This window comes from Strix uralensis, unplaced genomic scaffold (genome assembly GCF_047716275.1).
Source record: "Strix uralensis isolate ZFMK-TIS-50842 unplaced genomic scaffold, bStrUra1 scaffold_218, whole genome shotgun sequence".
In the NCBI taxonomy this organism is placed as follows: Eukaryota; Metazoa; Chordata; class Aves; order Strigiformes; family Strigidae; genus Strix; species Strix uralensis.
This window is the reverse complement of record NW_027436827.1, coordinates 4791-21770: the sequence shown is the minus strand read 5'-3', so window position 1 is coordinate 21770 and position 16980 is coordinate 4791.

Here is a 16980-nt window from a genome sequence, read left to right as displayed (position 1 = left end):
GCTTCTTACGAGGGATGGACAACCTGGCTGCAAAAACGAACTCTTTCCACGGGAAGAACACGGAGAGACCTAACCGGTGTTTTGGGAACAGGATTGGGAGTTTTAAATAGTATCGATTCAGAGGTAATAATGAACAAATTGGCTACCTCAATTAGTGATTTGGCTAACTTACAACAGCCTTTGCGATCATCTTTATTGGCTCTGGGGACTAACCAGTGGCTGTTGTCAAATATATTACCAAAGTGGGAAAAGGTAAATGTAAAGGATCATGAATTGATTGCAGATGCACTTGGGGTGATACAGAATAACCTCTCTTTGGCTCTCAGCTGTATCCAGGCTCAAGTATGGATGCAGTCGGTAGCCGCCTCAATTATAAGAGAAGGTGAAGAAGGCACTCTCCCTACTGAAATTAGGAAAATAATTTGGGACAGTGCCACTGATTTTGAGAAGAAACTCCAATCCTGGTGGAACCTGGTAAACTTTACCTATGACCCCATCACAAACACAGCTACAACCTTTGTGCTTACTATATATAATGCTACCCTATACCCAATTTATCCCATCATTGCATTAGGATTGAACCACAACGGAGCTATACTCTATCCTTTTGAGCATAGAGTATGGGCCCGAAAGGTGGATGAAAAATGGCAAACTGTCAATTTGGAATCTTGCATTGTGCGAGAACAACAAGGATTTATCTGTGAAGGCAACGCAATTGAGGCTCGAGATATTTGTTTAGATACTGAACAAAATATTTGTCATTTTGAGATTCATCCTAATGAAAACCCTGAAACAGTACTCATATACATTGGCAAAGGCTGTGTATGTTTGAGGACTGTTTGTGATTTTTTATCCGTGGACAAGGTAATTGTAGAGACTAAAAATCATTCAAATTTTTGTGTTTGTAATTTTACTGAGATTATCGGGTGTGACTTTTCTTATTCGGCCCCGGTCACATCTCACCAACTTTTGCAATCTAATTACACGTTGATTCATGAATTGCTGCCTACACCCATTGGAATGAATCTCACTTTGGTAAAGCAATTACTACAACACAAAGATTTGATTGAGATTTTGGAAAAAAATAGGGAAAACGGACAGAAAACCTTAATAACTGTTCATCACAATGTGAAAGAAATACACCGAATTTTGGAAAGAGTGCAAAAGGATGCAGAACATAGATGGTGGGACACACTTTTCGGATGGTCGCCTACCGCTACAGGCATCCTGAACAAGTTGTGTCACCCCATCGTGGTTCTCTTGATATTGGTTTTGATCAGTTTGGTTTTGTCAGCAGTATTGTATGTCATAACCTGGAGAATGATGAATCGGTTAACACGTTTGATGTCTGTATTGAACACACACAACATGTTTGATGTCCCATCCAATGTGGATATCCCCAAAACAATTGATGTTTTAAAATTTCATTAATTTTTTTTTTATATTAATAGTTTTGATTGTAATTATTTTATAAATTTAATTTTGTAGATTGTTTGATCACTGTTATTTCCTTTCTTTCTTCTCTCTCTCTCTGTCTCTCTCCCTTTCTTTTGATTTCTTTCTTCCTCTACTACTATGCTACTACCGTGCGATCCCGATGTCCTGACGACCATGTTGAGCCACGGGGTGGTGTAAGAGTCGGTCAGAAGATCAGCATTGTCTCAACATTGTCATCAGGGATATGGACAGTGAGGTACCCGACAACGGCCTGTTTGGAGCGCAGCTGCCGACCCCTGGAATGGAACGTGGTGCAAAGGCTCCTGAATGCAGAACTATGTGGCACAGCCAGTGCTGTGCTGTTCTCCTGAGTACTGAACCGTGTGGTGCAGGCAGTGCAGTGCTGTTCTTTGGTGCCTGAGCCGTGCAGTACAAAGAGTGTTGTGCTATTGTTCGGTACCTGGGCCTAGCCAGAGCAGTTAGTGGTAATTGCATAGCCATTGTCAAAAAGATGGATCGTGACTGTTGCCATAACACCGATGAAGAAATCATGAACCTCAGATGAACTTTGCTTCATTATAATACCAAAACACACCTCCTGGTTGAAGGTTACCCGCCTCTGAGACTGACCACACCTCGGACACTCCCCCCCGCGCACGCGCGATGGCCTTGCTCGAGAGGGGTGGAGATATGATAATTGAATTCTGAGAAGGGCGGAGACCCCCGAGGCAGAGGTGGAGCAAGGTGTGTTACTAAGCATAAAAGATGACTTCTGGGCAAGAAAAATTGGAAGCTTCCCCACCAAGGACCACGACGATCGACGACGCAGCATCAGCTGGACCCGGGACCGTTAGGACGTCGTGAGATCAGCGGTGGTAGCTATAACCTCTCTCCCTCTTCTCTTTAAAACTTAACTTTACTTTTCTCCTTTCTTTCACCCATCTCTAACTATCGCGTGCCTCTTCACAGGCAACCCAATAAAGTTTCACTGTTTGATTACTGCTATCCCCTTTGGTGTTGGTCACCTTAATTTTGCACTTTCGAGATCGTAGCAAACGAATCATCACGAGTCCACCGAGTGGACCGTGACAAACATAAAATCTGGGGCTCTGTGCTTTCTTTCGTTCTGAACAAGTGTTACTGTTTTCTGCACAAAAGCGATTCTGCGAAGCAATGTGAACACTTCTGCTTCCCAGGCACAGAGAAGGTGCTAGCAGGGAATTCTCTGCCTGCCTTTCCCCAGTGCTCTGCAAGCTCTCCAGGACAACATAAAATCTGGGGCTCTGTGCTTTCTTTCGTTCTGAACAAGTGTTACTGTTTCCTGCACAAAAGCGATTCTGCGAAGCAATGTGAACACTTCTGATTCCCAGGCACAGAGAAGGTGCTAGCAGGGAATTCTCTGCCTGCCTTTCCCCAGTGCTCTGCAAGCTCTCCAGGACAACAGCAAATCTGGGGCTCTGTGCTTTCTTTCGTTCTCAACAAGTGTTACTGTTATCTGCACAAAAGCGATTCTGCGAAGCAATGTGAAAAGGCACAGAGAAGGTGCTAGCAGGGAATTCTCTGCCTGCCTTTCCCCAGTGCTCTGCAAGCTCTCCAGGACAACATAAAATCTGGGGCTCTGTGCTTTCTTTTGTTCTGAATAAGTGTTAGGGTTTTCTGCACAAAAGCGATTCTGCGAAGCAATGTGAACACTTCTGCTTCCCAGGCACAGAGAAGGTGCTAGCAGGGAATTCTCTGCCTGCCTTTCCCCAGTGCTCTGCAAGCTCTCCAGGACAACATAAAATCTGGGGCTCTGTGCTTTCTTTCGTCTGAACAAGTGTTACTGTTTTCTGCACAAAAGCGATTCAGCGAAGCAATGTGAACAGGCACAGAGAAGGTGCTAGCAGGGAATTCTCTGCCTGCCTTTCCCCAGTGCTCTGCAAGCTCTCCAGGACAACATAAAATCTGGGGCTCTGTGCTTTCTTTCCTTCTGAACAAGTGTTACTGTTTTCTGCACAAAAGCGATTCTGCGAAGCAATGTGAACAGGCACAGAGAAGGTGCTAGCAGGGAATTCTCTGCCTGCCTTTCCGCAGTGCTCTGCAAGCTCTCCAGGACAACATAAAATCTGGGGCTCTGTGCTTTCTTTCGTTCTGAACAAGTGTTAGTGTTTTCTGCACAAAAGCGATTCTGCGAAGCAATGTGAACACTTCTGCTTCCCAGGCACAGAGAAGGTGCTAGCAGGGAATTCTCTGCCTGCCTTTCCGCAGTGCTCTGCAAGCTCTCCAGGACAACATAAAATCTGGGGCTCTGTGCTTTCTTTCGTTCTGAACAAGTGTTAGTGTTTTCTGCACAAAAGCGATTCTGCGAAGCAATGTGAACACTTCTGCTTCCCAGGCACAGAGAAGGTGCTAGCAGGGAATTCTCTGCCTGCCTTTCCGCAGTGCTCTGCAAGCTCTCCAGGACAACATAAAATCTGGGGCTCTGTGCTTTCTTTCCTTCTGAACAAGTGTTACTGTTTTCTGCACAAAAGCGATTCTGCGAAGCAATGTGAACAGGCACAGAGAAGGTGCTAGCAGGGAATTCTCTGCCTGCCTTTCCCCAGTGCTCTGCAAGCTCTCCAGGACAACATAGAATCTGGGGCTCTGTGCTTTCTTTCGTTCTGAACAAGTGTTAGTGTTTTCTGCACAAAAGCGATTCTGCGAAGCAATGTGAACACTTCTGCTTCCCAGGCACAGAGAAGGTGCTAGCAGGGAATTCTCTGCCTGCCTTTCCCCAGTGCTCTGCAAGCTCTCCAGGACAACATAAAATCTGGGGCTCTGTGCTTTCTTTCGTTCTGAACAAGTGTTAGTGTTTTCTGCACAAAAGCGATTCTGCGAAGCAATGTGAACACTTCTGCTTCCCAGGCACAGAGAAGTTGCTAGGAGGGAATTCTCTGCCTGCCTTTCCCCAGTGCTCTGCAAGCTCTCCAGGACAACATAGAATCTGGGGCTCTGTGCTTTCTTTCGTTCTGAACAAGTGTTACTGTTTTCTGCACAAAAGCGATTCTGCGAAGCAATGTGAACACTTCTGCTTCCCAGGCACAGAGAAGGTGCTAGCAGGGAATTCTCTGCCTGCCTTTCCCCAGCACTCTGCAAGCTGTCCAGGGCAACATAAAATCTGGGGCTCTGTGCTTCCTTTTGTTCTGAACAAGTGTTAGTGTTTTCTGCACAAAAGCGATTCTGCGAAGCAATGTGAACACTTCTGCTTCCCAGGCACAGAGAAGGTGCTAGCAGGGAATTCTCTGCCTGCCTTTCCCCAGTGCTCTGCAAGCTCTCCTGGGCAAGAGCGAATCTGGGGCTCTGTGCTTTATTTCCGCCCGAATGTGCATTAATGTCCTCTGCTTTATGGTGCGTTGGTGGATCCTGGGATGCTGAATGGTGGATGTGGATTGGTGGATGTTGGTAAACTGGATTGTGGATCATGGATTGTCAGATGTTGGATGGTAAATGATGGATTGTTGATGATGGATGGTACATATTGGATGGTGGATTGTGGAAATTGGGATGGTGGATGGCGGATAGTTGGTTGTGGGATATTGGAAGGTGGATGGGGGTGGTGGATGTTGAATGGAGGATGGTGTATGGTGTATTGTGGTATAGCGTATGTTGGATGGTTGATGGTAGGAAGTCGGAGGGTGGATAGTGGATTGCTGATTGTGGGATGGTGGATGGTGGATGGTGGATTGTGGGATGGTGGATTGTGGGATAGTAAATTGTGGATGGTGTGAAGGTTGTTGGTGGGAAGGTGGATGGTCGATGGTTGATGTTTAATTGTGGGAACGTGGATGTTGCATGTTGGATGCTGGATTGTGGGATGGTGGATGTTGGATGGTGTGAAGGTGTTTGGTTGTTGGTGGATTGTGGGATGGTGGATGGTTGATGGTTGATGATGGATCGTGGAAGGTGGATGGTGGATGGTGGATAGTGGATTGTGGGATGGTGTATGTTGATGGTGGATGGTGGGAATCTGGGTGGGGGATGGTGTTTTGTGGGATGGTGCATTGTGGGGATTTGTAAGGACCTCCTGCGGGGAAATGGGCATGTGAGCAGTCCTGCATATGAGTAAGGCTGGTAAAGCCTCAGTGTTGGCAAGGATGTGATGAAATGACCCTGGAAGAATGAGGAAGAACCCAGGAAGTTAAACAACTTCAGGGTGTGGGTTTGGACGGAGGAAGAAGTTTGTACAATGTCGATGTGGCAGTTCTCATTCAATCAGAAGAGAGCTTAAGGAGCATGTGCAAAGCTAACTGTCCAATCAGAGAGAATTCAACCACGTGATTGTATCATGTGATTTTCACCTGCATTATAAAAGGCTTGCTTCACCATAATAAAATTGGCATTGCTTAATCAATCTGGTTGTCCGCATGTCCATCTCTCCCGCATGTGGCTCCCTCTGCAGGGACCCACAGATTCGTACAAGTCTGATGAGGACTCGGTGATGTGCAATCACGGGTGGAAAGCTGGTCGAAACTGTTCCAGACGCTGCCCTGGTGTCTGAAGGAGAGAATCAACGCGCTGTAACTTTAAGGCTCCGTGAGAGGCGGTAGCCAGGGATCTGCCTCTGGCAGTGGCCAGGGAGGAATGGGGTCCACGCTTACTAGAGATGAGCAAGCAGTGGTGAAACTCCTCCAACATATCCTCTCCATGAGAGGGATCAAATATGACAAGTCCAACTTAGAAGGCTTATTAAAGTGGAGCCGAGAGAAAGGACTTATCCCCAGTCCAGGGCTTGTATTTGAAGCCGCTACCTGGGAAGCCATAGGGAAACAGCTATGGGACTCAGTTAGTGATGGAGGAAAGTTGGCAGAAGAAGTGACCGGTTACACCACGCTATGGAAATTAATCCGAGAGACACTACAGGAGATTAGTAGTGAGTGTGCGGCTGCGGCTTCTGCCTCTGCAGCTCTCGGAGCATCTTCTAACTTTGATATATCAGCCACACCGCCGCTGCTGCCGCTACCGCACTGCCCCGGCCACGGCCAGAGGGACGGTCCGGCCCCTTCCCCCACCTCAGCCTCCTCGCCCCGGGGCGACGAGGGAGGGGGCTACTCTCTGCTGCTTGTGGCTCCCGCCACGCTGGGTCAGCCAAAAACTCCGTTTGCCTTATCAATTGTGCCGCCGGGACCGCGGCGAGCAGTGGGGGCTAAATCCAAAACTGCATAATCAGGGGCTGGAAACAGCAGAAGTGTATCTGATGCGAACCGGAAAGGGACTGAGGAGAAACCAAAAGAGGCTAAAGACTCCAATAGTGGGCGGGACACAGATGAGGGCGTGGGTAGCAGGTACTTGTGCCCACCTCTCCCTCCCTCACAAGTCAACGCCACAGAAGAACACACCCCCGCTTCACAAGTTGGCTCTTCAAACACTGAAACTTTACTCCTGCAGCTTGTAAACAGCCTTCAGAAACTGACTGTATCACAGGGAGAGAAGATGAAGCAGAAACCATATACGTTTTCATCAAATACAGGACCACAACCATCTGCTCCTTCTGATCCATCGCTCGAATATTCAGCTCCCGTGCCTGCTACTAATTCCTTCCTCTCGTCATTACCAGAGACGGTGACTGCATCCCCGCCATCTCACCCTGCAACTTCACATCTTTTCTCTTCACAGGTGCAGAGTGCTGATGGAAAGGAATTATTAGAGATGCTATAGTAGAAGGATCTTTTATCCCAGAAAGCATACAAGCATTTCCAGTTTCTTTTAATACTGTTACTGGTGCCAATGAGTGGGATCCCTTAGATTGGAAGCTGCTTGAAAAGGTTAGGGCCTCAGTAGTACAAAATGGTCTCCACCATCAATTAACTATATCTTCTCATCATCATTGTTAATTCCAAAAGATATCGATCAAATAGTGGCAGTTATTTTAACTCCATCTCAAAAAATTATTTGAAAGCACGTGGGTGAAGTTAGCTAAAAAACAGGTTCGTCCACGACCACAGGGTGATCCCCTCTATCTTGTCCAAGCACAAATGCTATTGGGTACAGGGCCTTTCGCCACAGTAGATCTACAGGCCAATTTTTCTAACGAAGTGTTACGGTTATCACAGTCAATAGCTAGTCAGGCCCTAATGTCTGTACCTGATACAGAAGGAAAGAAACAGGACAAGTTTGTAACAGTAAAACAAGGACTTAATGAACCTTTTTCAAAATTTGTAGATCATCTTTATGACTCTCTAGAACAACAACCTGACATGACCCAAGAGATGAAGGAAAATATATTTAAGTTAATGGCCTTCAAAAATGCTAATCCATCTACCAAACGGCTGTTAGTGACCCTCCCACATGGAGCATCTGTAGCTGACATGATTGAATTAACCAACAGAGGAATGCAACAGGCTAATGTTGCAGCCTATGCCGCTGCAGTGCATGAAGTGGTTGCACCATTTTTTAACAACTTATTATGAGCCTAGTTATTAATAAGGAGCCTGGCTAGCTCAGTCGGTAGAGCATGGGGCAGAACAAGCCCGCAGAGGACACGGCCACTGTCAGACTCCTGCTGCATATACTCTCTATGAGAGGGATAACTTATAATGAAACTTCTTTACGAAGGTTATTTAAATGGTGCAGAAACCATGGCTATCCTGCTGATATCCTCACCGCCTTTGAGCCAGCAAAATGGGCTGAAATAGGTGAACGGTATAAAACAAAGAAGGGGGAATTTTCTGGACGCACCACATAATCAACTAGCAATGACTTTATATATTCTTAATGGTGTTTTGATGTTTGTAGTGTTTGTCATTTTATGTTGTGTGAGTGATAAGTGTAAGAGGCCTCTTTGTGTGATTGTTTTCTGTGTGTGAGATGCAGCCCAGCTGCAGCTGCGGAGTGTGGAGCTCTCTGACAGAGCACCCAAGTGCCTGCTGGGTCATCGGTGCAGCCTGTTTCTTCGAACTAAGTGTTTCAAGTGTCATAAGGCTCAAGTGTTAGCAAAAAACCTGGAGAGTGCTAACTGGGAAGGACCATATCCCTTGATAACCGGGGGAAGAGGTTATGCTTGTGTCTCCACAGGTCACAGTCCCCACAGGTGATTACCAGCAAGCTGTGTGCAACTACACCTGAGGCGTGAGAGGCAGCTTTTGGTAGACACTCAGGAGCCAGCTGTGGGTGCTGTGGATGCCCCTGTGCCAACAGTTCGCGATCTCTTCAACTGATCATTTAAGCAGAATGTATGGGTAATGCTTGCTATTGCAATAGGACAAAATACACTATCTCAGTCTTTAATCACACCACAGTTGCCAACTCTTTTAAGAGAAAATGCTGACAGTAATTGCAACTTCATGATGAAATAGATAGGCTTACTAGTCACTAGTGAAAGAAGTAGCTTAGACAAAATGTAGTTATTAATAAGGATGAAATGCTATAAGAATGTGTGTATTCACCTTTCTTTGTTTAGCAATATTAAGAATTAAGAAGTCAAGTGTTTAACCTTATTAGAAACTCCCTTGGTTTTCCCCCCTGAGTGGTGGCCAGGCTCTGGGTGGAACCCAACAGGAGGGTGAAATCAGATGTTTCCGCTCAAAGGAAATTGCCAGCTATTTTGGCCTGCTGATTTGGAGGTTGGACCTGCTTGCAGCGATTTTGGATGCCTCACCTACGGATGGACGCATCATGTAGGACTTTCCAGTTTGTGAGGAAGGGCACTCTAAATTCTCGCTGCATCCAGGGTTCCCCAGCAACTGCGGATCTGAATGTTAGCACCCCATTAAGTAAGTGTGCTATTTCATATTTTTCCTTACTGTTTACTTTTGTAGTATTTCATCATATCCCTTAGTTGTGGATACTGCAATTATCTTACTCTAGTAACTGTAACTGCTGTGTTGTTTCTAGCGTTCTGTGAAACTATTTTAAGTATGCTGTGTTTTGAAGCTTGCCTAACCCTTAATTGATGAAGTCTCGAAATAAGTCTTGCAGGTGCAGCTTTACACATCCTCTGAGCAATAGCTAGGAAGAACAGGCCTTGGAAGATAGATAAGAAACTGCTGAGTTATGCCAAGGTAGCGGGCAAAACCAGCAGACAGCTACAACACTGATGCAGTGAAAAAGCACTAAGCTGTGAGAAGTTACCATCGTTGTAGGGCGGAATGCGCCAGAGAATATGGAAAATTAGTTCAATTGACCCGTGAAACTAATAATGGACCAGCCTATACCTCTCAAATTTTTTTTTTTTTTTTGTCAACTCTGGGGTATACATCACATCACAGGTATACCACATTCCCCCATGGGGCAAGCCATAGTGGAGAGAGCGCATCAAAACTTGAAAGGCGCTTTTGCAAAAACAAAAAGGGGGAGAGATCTTGGCTGCTGCAGAACCACTTGCAAAAGCGGTGTATGTGTTAAATTACTTACGGCTCACAGGTGATAGGGAGGAACCACCAGTAATAATACATAAGTATGGGTCTGAAATCTGGTATAAGCCAGTGTGGAGATAGTGCTTTTGCTCAGTACAAAGATGTTGCTATAGGAGAGTGGAAAGGACCTGTGGAACTAACAATGACGGGTCGAGGCTATGCCTGCGTTATTACCGATACCGGCACTAGATGGGCTCCATCTCGCTGGGTGCGGCCTTGGAAAGGAGATCAAGTTTGTGATTCTAAGCCTTGTGATGGTTCTGACAGTGACTAATGCTCATCCAGCAAAAGTAGTGTTTCCCCGACCAAACATATGGATAACTATAGCTAAAGAGACAGGTCAAGAATCCACAAGAATTCATTGGGTTTGTGTCAGACGATAGTTGGGCAAAAATGAAACTTTCACAGGCCAATGACATTGCTCAAATTACCCAGGCCGGCACCAACACCACAACCTTTTGGCAAGGTCAACTTATTATGAGCAAAGTATTGTTAAAAGGAGTAATCATTGTAATTATTGTGCTTGCTATTATTTTGCCATGCTTAATTTCTTGTATTAGACAATCGTTGCAGAAAAGCTTGCAAGGAGTTTGGATTGCTCAAAAACAAAAAGAGGGATATGTGGGGATTCTAAAGGATTTCCTGCTAGGAAATCAGCATGTGAGCAATCCTGCATATGAGCAAGACTGGCAAAGCCTCAGCGTTGGCAAGGATGTGATGAGGAGATGACCCTGGAAGAATGAGGAAGAACCCAGGAAGTTAAACAACTTCAGGGTGTTGGTCTGGGCAGAGAAGAAGTTTGTACAATGTTAATGCGGCAGTTCTCATCCAATCAGAAGAGAGCTTAAGGAGCATGTGCGAAGCTAACTGTCCAATCAGAAAGAATTGTACCATGTGATTGTATCTTGTGATTTTCACCTGCATTATAAAAGGCTTGTCCACCATGATAAAGTAGGCATTGCTTAATCACTGTGTGATCATGTGCATAGCTCCCACAGGGAAGTATTTCAGGAGGGGAGTGATTCAGGAGTATTTCAGGGGGTACTATTTTGGTGGGAGCATTTTGGGGGGAGTTTTTCAGGGGGGACTGTTTGTGGGGGAGTATTTCGGGGTGGGAGTATTTTGGGGGGTTGGGGGTGGGTCTTTCGAGTGGACTCTTTCAGGGGAAACTGTTTCAGAGGGGGACTAATTCAGGGGGAGTATTTTGGGGAGACTATTTCAGGGAGAGAATTTCATGGAGAGTCTCACAGTGGAGCAGTTTGAGGGGGAGTATTCCAGGAGCAGTATGTTGGGGGGAGTGTTTTGGGGGGAGTATTTCGGGGGGCAGTGTTACAGGAGCATTATTTTGGGGGGAGCATTTTGGGAGGAAGTATTTCAGGTGAGTGTTTCGGAGAAGGAGTAATTCGAGGGGAGTATTCCAGGAGGGAGTTTTTCAGAGGTGGGGGGTGTGTGTGTGGTATTTCAGGGGGGAGTGTTATGGGTGGGGACTATTTTGGGGGGGAGAGTATTTTGGTGGGACTATTTTGGGTGGGGAGTATTTCAGGGGGGAGTATTTTGGGAGGGGTGGGGGGGGTGGGGGAAATGACTGTTTCAGGGGGATTATGTTGGGGGGGGGGGAATTTCAGAGGGGGAGTATTCTGGGAAGAGAGTTTTGGGGGGAGTAATTCAGCGAGAGTGTTTTTGGGGGAGTATTCCAGGGTAGTATTTTGGGGGACAGTGGTTCAGGAGCATTATTTCAGGGGGAGTATTTCAGGTGAGTGTTTTGGGGGAGGAGTATTTTGGGGGGAATATTTTGGAGGGGAGTATTTGGAGAAGAGTATTTTGGGAGGGACTGTTTTGAGGGGTAATATTTCGGGGGGACTATGTTGGGGTGTTAGTGTTTCAGGGGGGAGTATTTTGGGGTTTGGATATTCCCTGACGCATGCTTTTAGCACCGTAAGCCCCTTTGGACTCCTTTTGTCGCAGTCACACTGCTCCCAATATCTCCATTCCCAAAAAGGAGCCTTGTTTTTCTTGTCTCTGCTATCTAGGATGCCTCTCGAGACCTTCCTTGTGCTCCACAGAATTTTGGTAGCATGTTGCCTCTCTTTTTATCTCTCTTATTGCTATGAGACTTTTGTGACCCCCCCCTGCTCCCAGTCACCATGTGTCATGAGATGGTCTCTGTGTACCACAGCCCCGTTTTAGCTCTGCAGCGGACGTTGATCCTGTCTCTTTTCCTCAGAAACCCATCTGCGGGTTTATGTCTCGGAGGGAGCGTTGTTATCGTCATCCTCTCTGCCGTCTAGAGTGTCTCCACTTGGTCCCCGGCCTCCTGAGGACATCTGTACTGTACTGGAATCCCCTCCAGGCTTCTTCCTTGTGTCCCTGAGACTTCTGTGGTGTCTTGGGCCCAGTCAGGACCCCTCTAGTGGCACAGTGATGCCTATCGGTGTCTTTGAGGTTGCCCTTAGCAGACTTCTAGCTTTGTCGTGGGCCTCAGACTCTTCTCGTTCCCTTAGAGAGTTTCCCCCGTCCATGTCTGTGACCCAGGCCGGTCATTCTGTCCTCTCTTCCCTCTAGCCGTGCCTCTATTACTGCCCTGGGTCTGTGATGACACATTTACCCAGTTGGGATCCTCTCAGGATTTCATGGTCATGTCCCCAGTCCTTTGGATGACTCCCTGGCTCCCTTAGGACAGTTCTGGTCACGATGCCTTCCCGAGACCTTCCTGGTTCTCCGGTTCCATCTTGTAGTGCTTTAGGTGGGGCCATCTTTGAACCACAGAACACTCCTTTGTTCCTCTCTGTTATCTGGGATTCCAGCATTCAGTTCCCGGCCACCCGAGACCACCCCTGCTCTGCTCAGATGATCACCCGAATTCCTCCTTGTCATCTCTGAGCCTTCTTTTGTCCATCGGCCCCCTCAACACTCCTCTCCTCGCAGTCACAATGCCGGCTCAGCTCTTCCTCGATCTCCACTGCAGCTTTTAGCACTCCAGCTCCTTTTCTCTCGTTCTGTCAGAGCCCCCCTTCTTTCTTTGCTACTCAGCGCTCCTTTATCCCTCTCTCTACCATCCAGCATGTCTCCATTTGCTTGTTCTCTCGCTCATCTGTAGTTTGCCTCGATGTCCTCGCTGTGTCTCCGAGCCCTCTTTTCTTACCCTGCCCCTTCCTGATTACTCTCTAGAACAACGTCTTCCATGTCCTTTCACATACTCCACCGCACTCTTGTAGCACCTTGGCTCCCTTTCAATTTTATTATTTTGTGCTCTCCAGAGCTCTCTTCTCTTACTTTTAAGCGTTAAGCATGCCTTCATTCAGCCCCCGCCCCCCTGAGGATGTCTGGACTTTGTTCAATTCCCTTTTGAGTTTGTTGCATCCCCAAGACTTCTTTGGTTTCTCTAATCCCTGTGATAATGCTTCTTGTTTTGCCAGAACCTTTTCTGAAGCCATCTTTGTGTTCCAGAACCGTCTTTTGGTTTTCCACCCTATCACATGTTTTTATTTGGTGTCTGGTATCCCAAAGATGTGTACTGTCAGCTCAGATCTGTTCTGGAGTTTTTCCAGAGAAGACGATCACCTTCATCTATGATCGATGCGTCTCCCGTGGTGTTTTCTGTCATGTTTTGCAATTTCTTTTTGTTCTGGCTACTTAAGTGTTAACTAGGCTGCTTCATACAGCTTCTGATACATTTCTTGCAATTCCATGGTTTTTTGGTCTTTTCTGTCCTCTGGGACTCTTCAGGGCATTAATTGGAGAGACTGTCAAGGTCACTCTGAGTTGTTGGCCATGGACAGTCAATAATTTATATTGCAACCGGTGGTGTTTTTGAGAAGGGATTCTTACAGGATCTAATTCTGCTCTGGTCTTCACTCCTATCCAGAACACATTCTGTTAGAAGTTAGGCAGCATGTGGGATTTATGGCATTTAGCCAACTACTTTCCTACGTAGCTTAGTATGATACCTGTCTTTTTCTATCTATACTCCAGAAAAGCTCAGTTTAATTCCCTACCCAGTCCCATCACTGAATCAATAGAAGTAGTGAAAGAACAGACATTGTTGTTTCCAGGAAGGGTTGTTTTCTTTATTCAGCCTTTTGCACGCTGTAACCTTAAGGCAGAGGAGAAAACTTGCTGCTGCTCCCCTGGCTGCCTGGATGCCTCTGGGGGTTCGCCCCTCCCCTACCCCAGGTGATTGTGGTCAGGGTGGTGGGTGGGTCCCAGGGTATATGAGCCCCAGGCTCTGGTCAGGGAGCTCCTTTTGCTTCTGGGCTTCTCTGAGGTCAGTGCTCTAGAGGTCCTTGAGTGGGTGGCAGCTTTAGAGCTGTGGAAGCTCTTTGGGCAGGAGTGTTTGGATATTCACAGCAACAGAGGTACCTGTGGGGAGAGTGTCAGGACCCGTCAAGGTTCAGCAGCGTATGGAATACGAGGTGCACTGGCATGTAGGGGTTTATTTTCAGGTGAGTAATTTTGTATCAAGAGGTGGTTGGGGGTGTGTGTGTGTTTAAGATGGCTTAATAGCATTGTGTTGCATTTTCCTGGCTTTTCTGACTCGATGGAAGATGCACCGTTGTTTTTTTCCCCTAGTTTTGCTGCATACCATGTCAGTTGTTGATCTCCTCTGTCTCAGTAGGCCCAATGGTGAGAAGATGGAGCACGGGTTGAAGTGAGCATCCTGCATGCACCTGTAGGTGCAGTTTGGGCGTTTCTCAAAAAAGCAGCAGGAATGTAAGGAGCAGTGTCCTTTGGGATATGGGATGGCTCATTGTGTTTTCCCATTGTGCACAGAGCTCCGTGTAGTTTTGTACGGGTGGGCACCTTTGAAGTAGGATGAGTGTCTGAGGTGAGATGGGGTAGTAGAGAGTAGGAGCACGGGCTTGGTGTTTTCACACAAGCACCACCATAATGTTTTTTCTTTTGCTATCATAGGTGCCACAAGCGACGACAGCCATAGCGTCCAATACTGGCAACGGTGTGAAGCAGGTGAGCGGAAAGCAAGATGCTTTTGAGGAGGAGGGTGTTGTGGAAGGGGCTGTGTCGGCTGACACATGCAGTTGTTGTGCAGCTGATGACGAGGAGCCTGGTGTCTGCAGGAATATCCTGGTTAGCTGGTGTGTTTTTTGTGGAAGATGGCTTCAGACCCCCAGCCCCCAGCTCAGTTGAGGGACTGGTGTTTTGGAGAGGGCTCTGGGGCGAGCCCAAGGTTGGGAATTGCAGGGAGGGGTTCTCCAGTCAGCGTAGGGCAGAGGCCTGTCCAGGAGCAGCATCCTTTGGGCTGGGAAAGGGAGCAGGGTACCCTTCTGCATGAAACTGCCCAGTGCTGGGCAGGGCAGTTCCAGCCTATGGCTGTGGTGTTGTGTGGCTTGTGTCTTCTGTTTTCTGTGTCCTAGAGCTTCCTCAGGTCTCGATGTCCCCGTTGCTCTTTGTGCTCAAGTAGCACAGCATGTGCCTCGGGTGCCATCCCTGGGGTCAGGCGTGCCCGTAGTCATTGCAGAATGGTGGCCGGGTGCTTCTTTTATTGCATTACAAGCCTAAAGCATGGATAGGTCTCGGAAGTTTCAGGAGATCAGTCTGCTTTGGCAGCGTTGTTCCAGGCTATGTTAACCTCTCTGACCCTGGGCGGTCCATTTCTGCAAAGAGCTTTTCTGGGAGTTCTTCCCTGCATCCTTACATTCTTAGTTCTTGCAGTGAGGCTTCTTGCACATGCCTCATCCTGGTTGCTCCCACCTGTTTTTGTCTCGGGCCACAACGTTTGGCTCTTCTCAGCCTGCCATGGATTCTTCCTTTTGGCCCCTGAGGTCTTTTCATCCGGCAGCGTCTCTGGCCTGAGGGGGTCATTCCTGGAGAGCTTGTTTTAATGTCTCAGTCACAGCATTTGACTTGTCTGTGTGCAGCGCTGGTCTGTGCCTGTTTGTGTCTGGGTGGGAGCTGTTCTGCCTGGGGGCACAGCAGTGATGGGCAGCAAACGAATAGTCTAAGAATCGAAGGCTGACATGGTGATAAGCCCAGACTTTGTAGGCAGAGGGTGTGCGGCCTGTTTCAGAGCAAGTAGCCTCATATGCAGCAGGCAAGAGTCTTTCTGTAGTGCTGTGCAGAGACACTGGGGATGGCTGGGTTGTGTTTAGTGGCAGGCTGCAGGGAGGATCTAGGTGGTGTACCTCCATGGAAATGAGACCTCTGGAATTGTTCAGCCATCGCTCAGCATCCACGTGACTTGTTTGACACCATTTCTGCAGGTGCAGTGGGGAGACCTGGGCACCAAAGGGCGATGGAGGAGGCGAGCGGAGCGCTGTGAGAAGGTCAGTTGATGTACGGCGTCGGAGGGAAGATGAGAGTGGTGGCTCTATGACCACCCTATAAACGTGTTTTATTTTGGAGGTGTAAAGCAGGATAGTGGCAGCCGAGGGCAGTCGAGCGAGGTGAGCTGGGACTAGCTTAGCAGTTATTTTTCAGGTTCTGTATTGTTGGTGCCATTAGAAGCATCCCTTGCAGTTTGTGTCTTACAGGTGGTACCCAAGCCTCCACAGGACAAGCTGTGACCAGCAGAGGTGGGGTGGGTGAGCACACAAGGTAAAGGAGTGGGAGAGGGTTATGGGTGTGGGCAGGCTGTAGTTTTGGGCAGTATCCCAGCAAGTGGTACTTTGGTTTTTGCAGGTGACGCACGTGGCGTCGGAAGGGTGAAGCCGCTGCGTCATCATAGCTTTTAGTCTTTCACAGCATTTTGTCTCCATCGGTCACTGGGGTGTTATTACCCATCTTTCATCCAGAGTTCTGGCATTATTGTACAGCAGGCCACACCGGGGCATCTGTGTCAGGTGGCCTTGGCATTATTGCATGTACTGTCAGGCGTGTCTTTTGATCTGGCGTTAACTCTAGCCTGTGTGGTAGTCCTGCATCCTTAGGTCCTGTTTGTGGAGCATGTAGATGTGTGTTTGAGGTGGAGCTGCTTTGTGTGTTTGTAGCCATTCCAGATGGGGTGGAATGGCCCAAGCAGGGGATGGTAGTGTGGTGGTGAGCGTGGCCTGTTTGGGTGGAGGTTGTGTAGGCTGGTTTTGGGGATAGACAGTAGTTATCACCAAGCAGGCTCTAGAGTTCCTTCTTCTGTCTGCTGCTGGTGCCATAGGGCCACTGGCATCCCAGAAGCGAATCCTTCCAGGAGATTTGATGGAGTGTACAAATGGAAGCAAAGAAG